Source organism: Cyanistes caeruleus, chromosome 13, assembly GCF_971803275.1.
Source record: "Cyanistes caeruleus chromosome 13, bCyaCae1.hap1.1, whole genome shotgun sequence".
Taxonomy (NCBI): domain Eukaryota; kingdom Metazoa; phylum Chordata; class Aves; order Passeriformes; family Paridae; genus Cyanistes; species Cyanistes caeruleus.
In genome coordinates this window covers 19872699-19889162 of record NC_141713.1, presented here as the reverse complement: position 1 = coordinate 19889162, position 16464 = coordinate 19872699, and positions in this window count along the sequence as shown.

The window sequence follows — 16464 nt, the reverse complement described above, 5'->3', positions numbered from 1 at the left end:
CGGGGCTCCGAGAACCCCCGGACGGCACCTCTGTGACCCCCGATGAGAGCCCCGAGCCCCAACAACAGCAGCGCTGAGAGCTCAGGACGGGGATCCTGTAACTCCGAGACAGTGGCCCTGAGAGCTCAGGAAAGCAGCCCCAGATCGGCCCCGACAGCATCCCCGGTCCCCTGGGGACAGCAGCCTGGTTCCTCCTGCCAGAGCAACCTAACCATCCTCACGGACATCCATGTGTGCCCCGCACAAAGCTCTGTTCTTGCGCCTGGGAGGAGGAGCAGGGTTCAGCCACAGAATCATGGAATCTATGCGTGGTGTGGGTGGGAAGGGGCCTCAAATTAATCTCATTTAACCTCCTGCCATGGACAGGGACACCTTCCACTATCCCAGGTTGCTACAAGCACCATCCAACATTGGCCTTGGACATTTCCAGGGATGGGCCAGTCACAACTTTTCTGGGCAACCTGAGCCAGGGCCTCACCACCCTCATTATCCATCTCCTTTCCTTTCTCCCTGCCCACGTGGGTGCCCAATTGGCCATATCCTAAAGCACAGCCTGCAGCTGGATAAGATGAGGAAAAAAATGCAGTACACAGCCTATTCCTCCATACAGCACCCCCCAGCTTGGTCCCTCTGCTAGGCAAAACTGTAAAACCCCAAGAGCTTGGGTCAACCTGCCAAATGAGAGATGTTCAGGGATCTGAGCCCTGTTATCTTAACCAGCATTTCTTGTGCCCAGCCAGTCCTGCTTCCCCAGCACTGAGGACAGGTGGAAGAGGGCCTGCCCTGCCCTGCTCTGGGCGTCCCACCACCCCCACCTGTACCACAAAAGCCAAGTGTGTTCCCTGTCCTCCACTGGCCTGGCTGGAGACACCTGTGCTGTCCCCATGGCACTGAATGTCACTTCAAAGTCAAACTAAGCCCACATCTGGCTTTGAGTGACCGTTTCGTTCCAGCAGGAGCTCAGGGGTATCTCCTTCTGCACATGTGCATATTGTGAAGAGGTGTGAGCCTGGCTGGGGGTAACCACAGCCGAGTTCCCACCACATCTGGGTCCACTGCCCTGTTCAAGCCCCAGCCTCTGACTCCGTTTGGCTCCTGGCTACAGAGAGGAGCCCTATGCAAACATAACCCTAAATTCAGCCATCCCCACGCACATCGTCCAGCACATCCCATGGCACTCCGGGTCTGGCACCAGAAAGGCAATACAGGAAACACCATCACTGAGGTGGTGCCCACAGCCAAGTGCACGTGGGGCCAAGTAATTCCATCACAGGAGGTGTGTTGGAGGGGACAAAACATCCTCCTGGGAGCATCAGCTTTATGTTTCCCTGCTTTCTAGGTTGTGGGCTTTTAGCAGCAGCAGCTGTTTGCATGCAGCACATGCAGATTTTGTATGGAGTCCTCACACAGCAGCAAAGTGACCGCTTCCTTTCCCAAGGCTTTGTAATGAGCTGCTAAGTCAGAGAGCCTGATCCCTGTTAGGTCCTGCAGGAGGGGAGAAAACACCCACTTTTTGACTAAAAAACCCCAATCCATTTATTTAAAATGCTGTCCTGCCAAAAAGAAGGGTTTTGGAGAGGCTTCACCTCCCAGGCAGGAAGGCTGCCCGAGCAGCCGCAGGAAGAGTTCCCCCAAGCCACCCATGGAGTTCAGCATGGACAGATCCAGAACAGAGCAAGGACTTTCTCCAGTCTTAGGGATACTGCCCTTCAGCACGACTTTGTCCCCAAGACTGGGGGACAGTCCTATAAGGCTGTGCAAGAACAACTCCAGGAAGAGTGTTGCCTACCATTCCTCAAAGACTCTAAGAGAACCTGCCTTGACAAAGACCAGGAATATCTGCTTCCTGTGCTAATTGAGCAAAAAACCAGTGTAACCTCACAGCACTTTCTCTGTGTTTCACTTTCTACAGACTTTGAGTGCAGAGCCTGAGGCAATTGGAGGAAGGCAGGAAAGGATGGAAGTCAGGAGCAGCAGCGGGTTTTCATCAGACCCCAAGGATCTCCATGCTGCACACGCATACAGAGGAGACATTCTGCCTCTTCCAGAGCAGGAAAACCCTGGCCACAAGTGAAAGAGTTTCTGTATCCATCACACTGGGGCAATAACTGTGGGTCCACCATACCACTACCATACTGATGGCCACAACCTCTGGTTTATTCTGTAGGCAGATCCACGGCACTGAGCTGGAGGTTAGCATCCTACTTGCACACCCACCCCTCAGAGCTGTGTGTGGTGGCAGCATCTCTACATCCCAGTATCCTGTGGCTCACAGTCCCTTTTATATCTTCATAAACATCACACCCAGGGAGCCTCTCCCTTCCCAAAGCACTTCAGCAAGTGCTTCAACACATGGAGCACTTGATGGTCCAAGCAGCTGCGCACAGAGGGGATGTCTTCTCACTCCAGGAACTTAGAGGGATGGACAGAAGATGGGATAAATTAAGCCAACACTGCTAGCAGCTTGTGCAGGTGAGCTAGTCTACCAGAAAATGGTGATGTCCCTGCAGAGGTTTTGGCTGAGGGTTCCACTTCCATCTGGAGATGCTCAGCTTTAAGTACGCGATCCAAGGTCACAGCAGCTGAACCAGCGCGGGAGCAGGCGACACTTCAGTTTGGACTTTCTTACCCATGTCTTACAGTGATGTATTTTTACACCAACACTTTTCCTCCCGAAGTATCTTCCACTCAGCAGCATCTGGCTCTGCAGTCTGGCACGGGGCTGCAGCAGAGCTTTGTCCTTGCCATAAGATGTGACAGTTAGAAGAGCAGAGGTGATGCTGCTACCCATCCAGCATCCACTTACCTCTCCCACATCAATTCCTCATCAGGGTGAACAAGTTGACAGTCAACCCTGTGATAACTTCCCACACAAGCAGCTCCAACCATGCTGTCCTGCCTGCAAACGATGGGAATGGCAGAGCCTCACCAGGGAAAAGGAGTAAAAGCTGTGAGGTGCTCACAACCAACAAGGTTGGTCTAGCAGGTCCTAGAAAGGGGGTTAACAAAGTACTTGAGACAGAAAGAGGTTGCAATCAGCTGAGAAATCAAGACGAGACTTGAAATGACAGCCAGCTGTGGACAATCTTATTTTCACACAGTTTCTCAGCTTTGCTTTGTCCAAGGGCTCTTTCTCATTCTTGAACAGGTGACCAGCTCAGGGTGCTGGTTAAGGTGGTAACGAGGGATGTCTCTCTCCAGGTGGGCTCCTACATCCTGCCCACTCATTCTGCGATCCCAGACCTCCTTCACCCACCTGTAAAAAGGCAGTGGATTTTCTTTGGGGCATCATGGTGATTGTCATAGGGGCCACTTTAGGCCCCTGTTTTAGCTGAGCCTGTCACAGGCAGTGCCAGACTTTGGCTGAGGTACTGGATTGTTTTTGCTGTTTTGCTGATTATCTGGGACAACAACTGAGCCCTGGCACTTGTCCCAGGACAGAAAGGGTGCTCCCAAGCCACTTCCAATGTTTCTGAGGTATGGAGAAGGGAGGAGTTCCTCTGCTTGACACTGGCACCAACTTCTCCTCCTGCTGTCCTTGTCCAGGAGATCCCACATCTCCCCAGACTGCTCTGCTGCTTTCCTCCACCCTCTGCCCATTCCAGCTGCTCTTGCCTCATGCTCTTAGTCTTTCTGGTTAATTATTCCAGACTGGGATTTGCTCTGCTGGGTGAAAAGAAGCCACCAGCCATGGGATATGGAGGAACACTGATTTGCAAGCAAGCAGTGAGAGCAGACAACACCCTGTCACTGCTCAGACCGGTGACGTGCACATGCAAGCTGAGTGCTGGCATCACCAAAGACTCTTTACAGGGCCTCAGATGAATTCTCAGAGAACTTTCTGGCCACAGGCAGGCAAGGGCTTTGGGGCTGCTTTTGGTATGGATCAGCATCCAGACATCTGGAGACTTGTTACAGAGAAGGTGGGAAGAGACCTCAGAACTCACCCATCCAACATCCTGCAGGACTAGCACTGGGTCAGGTTGGTCCTGCCTTGAAAACCCCTAAGGATGGACCAACCCTGCCTCTCCAGGTGTCCATCCCAAGGTTGCACCATCCAGCAGGGAATCCCTAACACCTGTCCTGACTCTATCAAGCCACCATGTGTGGCTGCAACCCCAGGCATCATCTGCTGCCACTCTCAAGGAAAGAAGTGTAACTCCACCATCTTTGTAACTTTGTACACCTCTAGCGAGGCGTAAACTGCAAATAGGCTCCTGTTCAACCTCTTTTGGCCAGACTAACCCAGCCCAGTTCCTTGCTGACCCCTCCCCAGCACCTTCTGTGCTTCCCCCTCTCCCATTCTGCATCTCTGCCTGACACAAAGCCTACCCAGCTATTCCTCCCACCCTGCAGCCTCTTTTGGTCTATCTGTGTCCAAACAGCAGCAATGGCACTCGCTCAAGGCCAAGGTGAAGAGGAGCTCCCAACCCCTTCCACATGTTTTGTTCTTTCCATTGGACCAAAGGCCTTGAGGCTACAACAGCCCTAAGCACCACAAAGGGCAGAGGATAAAAGGTGTGACAGAAAAATCAGTACCAGAGATCACTGATATTTGGGTACCAAGTCACAGAATGCAGTTAGCCCCATCCTGGGAGCTGGGCAGGACTTTTGTGTTAGCCAGTGGGTGCAGGGCAGAGACAATCAAGAGTGGAATTGCAGAGTTCATCCAGCATCACATGCCTGGAGTAGCTGCTTTGGGGATGGCAGCGAGGGCTTTCAAACTTTAATTCCTTTCCGTACGTCACTGCTCGTCTTCTCCAGCTCCGCCTTCCCCCAGGAGGACAAGCTGAAGCTAACTGAGAGAGACAAGGGCTCGGAGGTGTGTGCAAATGTTTGCTCAGATGCATCAGATCGCTGCAAAGCTGCTTTTATGGGCATTTTGGAGCAGCTCCTGGCAGCACCACCCAAGCCGAGCTCTGCAAACGCTGCAGTGCCCGTGACGTGAGCCCACCAAGTGGACTTCCAACCAAAAACGGGCGAGGAGAGCTTGTGTTTACACAGTTTGAATAAAAAGATAGTGCCAAACATAAAAGCCTGTTTGGAGCCAGGAGCAGGAACAATAAACCCAAATGCTTTCTCTGATGGGTTGCAGATGCAGCCTTGCTGGTGATACGGTGGGAAAAGCACGGCTTCAGGGAAGGATCTGTCATTTACTCACCTAGGAAATGAAGACAGGACTTTAGTCTGCCCCAAAACTCATACTGCTTTTTCCTAGAAGATGAAATACAAAGAAAGAAGGCAATGCTCCTCCTTGCTTGTGCAGCACTGAAACAGTGCACTGTTATCTCTTTGGATTCATAATTAATGTGTCATTTGCACTGCCAGGCATATTAATTATGAGGGAATTAACCAGGGGGGATCTGTTATAGAGAATTTGTTAACTAAAGGCCCCAAACCAGTTCAGCCCTGTGCATGGGCTGGTCACACACCTGGCTCTATACTGCTGCCCAAGGACCATCCATGACTGATTTTTAATGACTTTTTGAAGTGTGGGGTGCAGGCTGTCTCAGGTCCAGGTGTGCCCACACCTGACAGACATGTTGGAGCATAAGTGTTCATCCCCGGTAGCTCCTTTCACCATTGTTCAGCCATGAGAGCAGCTAAAGCCTCCACCATGGTGTTCTTATGGGCTAAAATTCTTATAATGCAGCTGGACCTCACCTACAACAGGACCATTCCTTTGCCTCATCTACAGAGGAGCTGGGAGCTGCCCAGGTTGCTAGCATTTTTAGCATGCCAGCTAAAATGGAGGAATTTTTGCAGTTGAATCTGTCTCATTCCTCACTGGAGCCGTGTCAGGAGCTGCCTCACTGGCAGAGGGAGGGGCTCGAGGCTCCACAGCCCCACTATCACTGCCCCAGTCAGCAGACACAGCTCTGCTACAGCACCTGGCACATGGCATTAATGAAGTGGCACCAATGGTCACCAGACCTGTCCCAGCAGCAGGGAAGAGGCACAGCACTTCTGCCAAGTCCTGCTGGGCCAGATCCTGCCCTTTGCCTGCTCTGCAGCTGTTTGAGTGAGGTTTTACCCAGGTGCTCATTGAGAACATCGGCTCAGTGCCAACAGGGATGTGGAGCAGCAGGGATGGGACATGGCTTGACCCAGAGCACTAAGAGACAATCAGTGTTATTGGTGTCCTGAGCCCACATGTGTTGGTCCTAACTCCAGGATCTGGCCCAGGCCCCTCAGGGTGTCAGCAGATCCAGCTTTGGATCCTTTAGCCAGCTGCTACTGAGTACCATGTCCCATCCTCTCCAGAGCCACCTCTGACCATCCAACAGGACTCTGCAGGCCTCATTCTCCACTACATCATCTTCATCCCTCATTAACAGACATTATGGATCACATGGAGGGGAGAAATACTCCCAAAGTTTGCCATTAAGTATCTGGACAGCCAAAGAGGGCCACCCCTGCAAGGGAGGAGATGGGCAGCTTTGAGCTGTGCCTTGTGATCCATCCCCTGGTCACAGCAGAACAACCCAAACTCCCCGAGAGGAAGGCGTCCCATTTTCACCAAGGTTATTAATGTCCAGCCCCTCTGCACACTGGAGACCTTGTCAAACAAAACAAAAGAACTTGTTGTGGAGGAGTGAATCCTTGGTAATACAACCAACATACACATGACCTACCGACATGGAAAACACTGACAAAACCCAAGTGAGCAACCCTGCCACACGTGGCATGGCTCAGCTCCCCAGCCACTGGCGCTGGCCTGGGATGCACCTCGAGTCTCAAAGCCTGCTGGAGCATGCCAGAGAGCAAGGGGGGATGTGTGGGATGAGCATCGCTCCAACCTGGATGTGGCAAAAAAAGGGAAAAGCTCTTGCCTTGGAAAAACTCTTTAAGTGTCCTTCCCTGGGACACTCCCAGCTCCCATGGGTTCCCCTCTGCACATCCACCCCAGGGTACGTGTTCATGGGTGCCCTCAAGGGTAGGAAAGATGTCTCCTTGCAATTCCCTTCCTCCTCCCTGCTGTTCTCCCAGTGCTGAGCACTGCAGAGGACAGCCAGGGACAGCTCCATTGTCAGACACCCTGTGTGACACTGCCCAGCATGGGGGAGATCCCATGGGTGTGGCACAGAGACTTCCTGCTGACTCCAGCCTCCCTTCTCCTCTGTCCCAGCAGGAGCCATGCTCCCCTCCTGGAGATGACACTGCCCATCCAAGGGTGGGACCTGCTGTGTAAAAGCCCCTGCCAGGGCTGTGAAGGCTGCTCCTCAGTCATGTGAACAACGAGAGATATTAACCAGTGGGAAGGATGTGAGCTAAATGAAGCATTGCCTTGCAAGAGGCTGTTTCATCCATCCTGCTTGTCTTTGGGTAGAGAAGGAAAGGGGGAGGGCAGCACTGGGGCAGGCCAGGGATGGCAGCATGGCTCCACTGTACCTCCTGGAGCTAGGGGTACAATGAAAGACAATGTGCCACAGCAACACCCTTCCCAGTGCTGTTCCCATGTGGAGGACGCAGCACAGCCAAGGCGTCTGCACCACCTGCGGGGTTTTCACACACTCCTCAGCTTGGCCACAGCCTGGAGTTCCTGACAGACACAGATAGTGGCCTGTCCCCATTCCCAGGGCACCCCAAGTCTCACCCCTTGGAGTTTCCAGCCTTGGCAACAAACCAACCCAATATATCTTCCTAGTTTTCAATCCCAGCAAGGCCAGACTTGTTTAAACAGGGTTGTTTAGATGACTTGGTGTATGTTGGACAACCAGCCTGAAAGATTCAGCTCGTGATGAATGTTTGGCAAATCCCTAAACCCAGGGAAAACAAAGTTTTATCATGGGAAGAACCAATCCCTGAGATGAGCTGGAATTGTTTCTGTCCTGCTTCAACCACAGTGCATAAACACCAAGGACTGACGCCACAAGGGCCGATTTTCCAGAGCTGATCCCTCTGGCTGATGGCACTGTGGTGCATAGTGCCCATGTTCCTGCAATGAACGTGCTGAGCTCTCATCTGCAGTCCAGGCATTTCCCCCCAAAATCCCTATGAAACACCCATTGCATCACTGACCATCACCAGCACAAACTTCCCTAGAAAAATTCGTTTTCACACAAGGAATACAGCTCAGAAAATTCCAGCCTCAGGGGATAAGGACAAGCAAGGGGCTGTGATGGAAACTATTTTGCAACCTTAATTATTTTACCCCAAAGGTTGGCAGCCTGTAATCACATTAGTCTCCTTGGGAAAGCCTGCCCCACCAGAGCCCTTCTTGTCCTCTTATCACTCCCCACAGGCCCCAGAAGAGTTTTCAGGGAAGCTCGGGGGCCTGGTGAGCCCCTGCATGCAGCCTGCCAGGCAGATCCCGGGAATGCCTGATTTATGGTGTTATGCTTCATTCTGTTTACACCAGGCGAGTTATTTAAAACGAGGAGAGTGAGAGGAGCCCGGGTTTTGTTTAAAAGTCCAGCAAGGAGATTTGCCTTAAATAGTCAAGAGCTGAGGTTGGAGGGGAAGCGGCCCAGCAGCATGGACCTCCGGGATGGGAGCGGAGCTGGCACCCGCGGGGGGAGCTGGCTGAAGCCTCGCGTTTAACCCCGGGGAGTTAAACCATCCTCAGAGCCCCGGCTTGGAGTGGCCTGTGGCACTGGGGACGTGGTTCACTGCACAGCACGAAACACAGTTTTAGAGGAGAAACAGCACCCGTCTCACAACACTCTGAACCTAGCGATGGCAATCCCAAAAGCTGCTCCACAGCCAGAGTTGGCACAGTCACCCCAGAGGAAGGCACAAACAGATGGGCACAGCCCCAGCTCTGAACCCCCTGGGCAGCCCCTGCCAGCCCTCGAGGCCTTCTCCTGGGGCAAGGCTCAGTGTGAGGCCACACTGCTGGGAGGGCCTCCCTGGGGGACTGACATGGGCTTGGTGTGCCGAGCACAGATCTGATTGCTCTCTATAAATACATCCGGGGTCAACACCAGGGACGGGGAAGAGCTATTTAAACTCAGGGGGGACGCTGGCAAAAACAAAAGGCTATATATAAACTTTCCGTGAGCAACGCCAGGCTGGAGGGAAGTTTTTAACTCCTAGAGCAGGGGGTGGAGAAGGAGCCCCACAAGAAGAGGGGTGAGGCAGTGGGATGGGGCCAGACGTGTTTCACTGTGGCCCCAGGGTGGGTAACCTCAGTTTCCCTCCATCCTCAAGAGCAGTAAAACCAGCTGAGGGGTCAGTAACTGGCCTTGGCACCACAGAGAGAGCTTCCAGCCCCAGTCCAGGCAGGACAGCAAGGGGAAAGAAGCTCTTCAGATATTTTTCCACTTTCTTGACTTATTTGGTCAAAACTGCTGAGGAATTAATCAGAATAATGAGCAACTCGGGTGCCTCAGTACACTCAGCAGCAAGGGTTGACTGCTGAAAGGCTAAACTGTTGTACCAAGCCCGGCACCCTTGCTAGGCCTTTCCATCGCTGCCTGTACCCCACATAATTCCTGTTCCTCCTGCCCATCCTGCACCCCAAAGTTCTGCACCCACTATTAGCACATGCATCACCTGCTAATCCCTAACCCTGGCAACCTTGCCCATCCCTGAACCTCTCTGAGCCCTGCACCCCAAGGAGCCATGATGTCTGCTCCCAGCAGACCCTTTGGATCCACCTGCCAGATCCTTGAGCACCAACTGTGGCTTGTGGGACCAGCGGGGGTGAAAAACATTGCATTGGGAGGTGTTATAGAGATGGTGACGAGGAGGACAAGGGGCTACATGGTGAGGCAGGCTAGTGTCACGGCCCAAGTCAGTGGGCAGGCTTGTGGGACACTAACCTGACTTTTTTTGGAACTTGTCTCAGAGAGAACTAAGGCCAAGACATCACCAACCCCAGCAGAACCATTCGCAGGCTGGGAGATGAAATATTCAGAGAGGTTTAAAGCAATTCAGTGTCTCCCATGGAGCAAGGATGAATATTTCAGAGGAACGGGCACCCAAAAAAGAGGGCTGGGAGCCAACCAAGCATTGCAGCCAACAGCCACCGGGTCACCACAGCAGCCATGGTGTGGTCTGGCAGGGATGCTGCTGGGGATCAACTCGGAGCAGCCTATCAGAGCATGGGCCAAGGAGGACACTTCTTCTGGAGGTGCACCATGTCTTCCCACTCTGCCCCACAGTAGCAAGGGTTTGTTCCCACACACACAGCCATCCATTAGGTATCCCAGGTCACTGCAGAGAGGCTTCCTGGCAAACACCAAGGCAGACCTCATCTTCTCAGCTCCTCCCAGCTCCCCCATCTCACTCATCCCCTCCAAGCAGTGTGGTCACTGTGCTCGCACATTGTCACCCCACATGCTGGGCTCGCTGTAGGGGGAAGGTGACAGCAATTGGTACAGGGGACATTCATTCCCTCATGGGAAATCCCTCTCCTCACCCCAGTCCACACAATCTGGTCCTTTCCAGGCTGTTCAAAGAGGGATCTGACTGCATGGACAGTGAAGTGTGGGCTGTAAATAAGGTCCATAAACACTTGTCACTGTAAATTAAAGCAGAGCTGCCCATATCTGACACCCTCCCAAATCCCCTAAGCCACAGCCCGGAGAGCAGCCCCACCAGCACTGGTTTTGCAATGACCAAGGGAGTGTGGGGAGTCACCTCCTGGGTGAGAGGTTCAGGTCTGAGCCAGGAGAGCTTCTGGGGTAAAGGCTGTGAGATTTGGGATGCACTGCCAAAGAATGCGCTGGCACCCCGCTGTCCCTGCCAGGCACGGAGATGCAGCAGACACGTGCCCTCTTTGCCCCCAGCAGAGCCAGTGCAGAGCAGGATTCCAGTGTGCTGGGAAAGGGTTTTAACTCCAGCTACATCCTCTGGGAATGGCAGCAGCAGGTCCAGGAGCCAGCAGCAAAGGGATGTGGCTGGCTGATGGAAAACTTTGGAGTAGCAGGAAGGAAGGCAGCATGGCTGTCGGCACTGCCGCCACAGACTCAGCCAGCACTGGGGCCGCATTCCCCAGGGACAGATAAAAGCTACCATAAAAGGGGAGACCTGTCACTCAGGCTGGCCTGGCTTGTCTCAGCACAGCGGGGAGAGTGGAGCACCACTCAGCAAGTGGGTGCCAGCGCAACTCATGGGGCCGAGGGCCACCTTATCGGCTGCATGTCACAGCCTGGGTGCTCAGGGATTGCTGAGTGATGCCAGGGAAGGCACCAACTCACCAGGCACCTCTGAGCAGCCTCAGCTCCGGCCCCTCTGAGATGGCAACCTGCAGCCTTATGTCCAGCTGGAGCCATCACAGCCCATCAAACTCTGCTGGCCACCAGGTCCACACTCTCCCTGTGCTGCTGCAGCCCTTCAGTGGGAAGCTGGGATGGCTCCTGGGTGAGCCCAGGGTTTTCAGGGGTACAGCCTCCCCAGTCACCCTCTGCAGACAAGGGAGAGGGAGCTCAGACAAAGGGAAGGCAGGAGAGAGCAGCCCCTTCCAAAGGAGTGAGAAATGAGACCCTCAGCACTCCCAGTGCAGAGAATATCCAGCAGGAGCTGGGGGGCAAAGTCACTGGCTGCAGCAACTTTTGCTTACAACGAGCACTCAAGATCCATAAGCAGGAAGAAGCTCTTTTGGAGTGAACTGCAAAATATTGTCTTTGCACAGCTAAACTCCCCCGCTTGTGCCTTCTCCTTGAGGCCTCGGCAGCTCTCAGGGAGAAGATTCCTTCCTGCTCACCCCTCCGTGAAGGGCAGGGCTCCTCCTCACAGTCAATTAGTGAGCTGGGGTCGGGGGTCAAGGGGCTTCCCGAGTTCACGGCGCTCCCAACCACTGCCGAGCAACGCCAGCACCAAGTGGCACCTACAGGGCAGTCCCCATGGCTGTCCTGAGACACTCTGGGGACAGCCAAATTGTGGGTGTGTGTCCCGAGGCCTGAAAATTCCCCTCCTAACCACCAGCTGCTGGGTTCACCCCCTGCACCCAGCTCCCTGCTTCGTTCCTCCTCAACCTGACAGCCTCCAGCTGCCGGCCCGGCCCCCACACATCGCCCTGCAGTGCCTTTGTGGCTTCATCCCACCACTGGAAGGTTTGCAGGGGCCAAGGAGGAGCCCACATCTCTCCAGCCCCATCTCAGCACCACCACACTGACCTGGGCAGCCCCACTGCATGCCAGCCCCATTGCCAGCCCCCCGCAGCCCCATCCCTTCCTCTGCAGGCTGCAGCAGGCCAGTGGCCGCTATCAAATATTGATGGTACTGTGCGGTAAATAAGCATTATGAATTTATGACTTGCTGAATTAAACAGGCACTGCTTGGGCTGGCTGCTGTTCGGCGAGGCGGAAGGAACAGTGGCACTGCTGGCACATGCAGCGGCAAAGGCACGGCCCCACAGTGTTCAGACCCAAACCAAGCCCAGGCTTTGGGAACACCAGAGCCCTGCAGCCCTGGAGAGCTGGCACCAGGCAAAGGGCTCCTTCCCCTCCTTCATTCACTGCCCTCTGCATTTCAGCTCTCCCCTGGGCAGCTGACAGTGCAAACTTCCCCCTTCTCGGAGCTGCAGTTCCTCGGAGCAGAGAGAAGGGAGTGAATTGAGGCTCAGGTTCACCAGTTTGAACAGCAGTGAGTCCAGCACTATGGTTATGTGAGTAACCGGGTTAATTAATAACACGGCAACTGCTGCCTGACATATGAAAGAAGCACAAAATGATTCTGCTTGGTACAGAGGGGCTGCTGGAAAGTCACCTGTGAAAACCCCAGGCAGTGGGAAGGAGAGATGTTCGGCTCAGTTGAAAGAGGCTGGTTTGCTACAGCCAATCCAACATGCTGGATGCAAGGAGAATCATAGACTAATTTGGGCTGGGAGGGACCTTAAAGCCCATCTCCTTCCAATGCCCTGCCACAGGCAGGGACACCTTTCACTAGACCAGGGTGCTCAGAACCCTGTCCAACCTGCCCTGGAACACTTACAGGGATGGGTGTGAGAGAGTGGCATGGCTTGACATCTGAGCCTGGTTGCCTCTCTGGAAGGCGTTTGGGTGTCCTTGTGAACATATTCACAAGAACCGAGATGTAAGGACAGGATGATGGGAAAGGAGATGGGATAAACATTGCAGCAGCATGTGAGACATCACCTAATGTGGGCCAGGGAGATAAGTGCCAAAGGAAAAGCCAGGGGATGGAATTTCCAGGACTGACACAAGAGGGAGCACAGGGAAACGTAAAAGCAGCGAGAAAGGCTCCCTGCCAGCACCATTCCCCAAGGGACTACCCCGCAGGACCGGCCCTGTCTATTAGGACCATAGAATCACAGCTCGACTTGGAAGGGACCTTCAAGATCATCTCGTTCCACCCCCTGCCATTGGCTGGGACACTTTACACTAGACCAGGTGGCTCCAAACTCCTTCCAGCCTGACTTTGCATCAAGCCCAGAGAAGGAAGTATTTTTTCCCACACAAATATGGCCATTTACATCTCCCTGCCACAGATTGGCCACCCAGTGAGGCCTGAGACATTGCTGTCACCAAGTCCCCTGTGAGGTGGCAGCAGGGTGTCACCAGGCCTGGCTGGTCCCCATGCTTAGTAGATGGGACCCCGACCCTCGCCGTTATCACAGCAAACAATCTACTCAGCCCCCCTGGGGCTGGCTCCCAGCACTGGATGCATCCTTCAGGGACCAGCATGGCCAGGCCCTGGTGTGACACCACAAAGCCACTATCATAGAATTGCAAAGTACCCTGCACTTGAGTGACCTGCTTCTCAAGTCAGCCCTAGCATGCCTTCTCCAAGCTCCTCTTCCTTGGGTGACCATGGAGCCACCAAGGAGGATTGGAAAAGGGGTTGCTGCCTTTGGTCACTGCTACCCCCTTCCCACCCCATCTTCCCATCCCCATCGGGTGTCCAGGGCTTTGCCACCCAATGACAGCAAGAAGCACAGACACTCCTGGCACACTTGGCTCGTCACACATCAGGCAGAGCCAGCTGGCCTCTTTCACTACCCTTAAATTTATCCCTGAAGACCCCGTCCATGGTACAATCAGTTCCCATCACCGGGTGACGCTTCACTCCCACCCCCACAGTTCCCCCACCAGCCCCTGCACCTCCTCCCCCAGGGCAGGACGTTCCCACATGGCCTGAGCTGGCTGGGCTGGGAGCAGCGGCGTTCACATGGGACACCAGTGGGGCTGGACCCCCTGAGGATGCTCCAGCCTGCCTACAGAGATGAGCCCTCAGGCTTCAGCCTAGCACCAGGGGGGACCTTGCTGTGCCCCCCACAAGCCAGCCCCAGGCACCAGCATGGCACCAGCTCCTCTCCCCAGCTGGGCAGGGTGCCACAGGGTGTGTGCTGGCACATCAGGCTTCAGTGGGTCGGTGCCCCGCTCACACCAAAAAGAGGGGAAAACCAAACATGGGGTAAGACTTCCTCACAGGAAGCCCAGCAGGGTCCTGACATCCCCTCACACTCCCCCTCATGAAACCATGGAGGGTTTGGGGGGGCCAAGGAGGCTGCAACAAATGCCCTGGCGTGTGCTCACATGCCAGACCTGAGGATGGCACCATGAGCTTAAGCCACATGGCTCCCTCCCCACCGATGACAGCCAGGAATGGCCAGACAAAGAGCAGACTCCAGCTCCCTTGCTGGATCCACACCCAGAGAAGCCCAGGGAGCTCAAACACTAATTTATCGAGCTTCCAAGACCACAGAAAAAGCTTATTCCTGCACGGCTGCAGTATTAAAATCCAAGATATTGCTGACCCTGTGTTTGTCCAGTGAAGAGTCCTGGGAGCTGGAAATCCCAGCCAGCACTGGATGCAATGCTCAGAGCTCATCCTATAGGAAAGCACAGCTGGAGCTCAGGAGGAAAACGCTCATTGTGAAAGAGTGACCCCAACTGTCGCCATGGAAGGAAACCATTGCTGGAAAGCTCAGCTGGGAACCTCTGCTGTTGCTCAGCTCTGTGACACCATACAGTGAGAGCTGAGATCTCTGGGGAAAGCGTGAAACCACTGCAGGGAGACACAAGACAGGGACAGAAGTTACAGGGTCTCACAGGGGACTCGGTTCCCTGTCCTTCTCCAGCAGGAGTTTGCTGCGGGGAGAGTAAAGCAACCTGGTTTGGCATTTAAACATTGAAAAATATATTTGAGTCTTAAAAATTCAGCTGGGATTTAAATGCACTGAGCTCTCCATTTTCACTGCCAGAAACACTGAGACACAGCGCTGTTCCTGGTGTCACCTCCCAGCCCACACCAGCCACCTGCACCCACACAGAGCCACAGGAGTAGACATGAACCCCAGAACGGAGGATACAGTCACTAGTGGGAATGGAGGGGACACAGGACCAAGGGAGGGACAAAAGACCAGGTAATGGATGAGGTAACAAGTGACACTGACAGGGGCTGCCTGGAGATGTGATGCAGCAGGAACAGAGTGGCTGCAGGGTGAAGATGAGGCCTGGGTTTGGTCCCAATGACCCCTCAGCCCATAGTGCTCCCCTCTGGCTGCAGGGAAGATGGGGTACAGCCCCCTCAGCATCACTCTCACACCTGGGTTCACTCCATCACAGCCTAGGACACCCTCAGCAACTGACACAAACCAGGGAAATATGAAGCAGCCTGGGAACACTGCAGAACGTAACCCATCCCACACCTCCCAGAGGCTGTGATCATTGTCCCGTGTCCCAAGGACCAATGAAGAGGGCAACCACAGCTTTGGCTCAGAATTTTTTCGCAGTCACAAATGGAAATATCTACAGGAAAATCTGTCTCATCTTGCCATTGCTTCTCCACTCTGCTGTTGCTCCCTTAGGCTTCCAAGCAATCCCACATTCCTGTCCCAAATAAACCACCTTCCTCATATGCATCCAGCCTTGCTGCAAGAGTGAGCTGGACATGCATGGAGAAAACAGCTGAAAGGTGGTGGCTGGGCTGAATATCCCATAAAAGCCTCACAGGGCCATGGGTGGAAGCAGGCCTGGCAAGGCTGTGCTCGGGACAGGGCACTGCTGCACTCAGTTTCTGCACTCAGTTTCTAGGGCTCTTCCTGCAGGATAATGGCCCCAGCAAGTTCTGGGAGAGATCTGGAGGACAAAGAACCCTGAAACACAGCCCTTTTTTGATCAATCGAAGGAAAACTTGGCAAATAGTTTTTAAAATGCTTTAACAAAAATGCTGTCAGGGTTAAAAGTGACATTTTAATAACTCCCAAGAGCTCAGATACTTCAGTGTTCAGAGGCAGCTCCTCACTTAATAAAAAGAAGGAAAACACTAAAAGGCACATGAGGCATTCCAGCTGCTCCACAGGCACCTGCTCAGCCTCCCGCAGCACGCAGTGCCCGTTCAGACAGCTCTGGGGCAGGGCAGTGGTGGCTGAGGAGGGAACAGGGTGTGCTGGGCACCCACACCCTGCAGAGAAGCACATGGGTGCCATGATGGGAGCACGAGGCCGGGCAGTGCGGGGCCGTGTGTGTGCCCCAGCTGCAGGTGTGTGCACCCCGTGCACCGCAGCTCCCCACAGCACTCTGGGCCCATTGCAGGCGGCGTGCCGGCCGC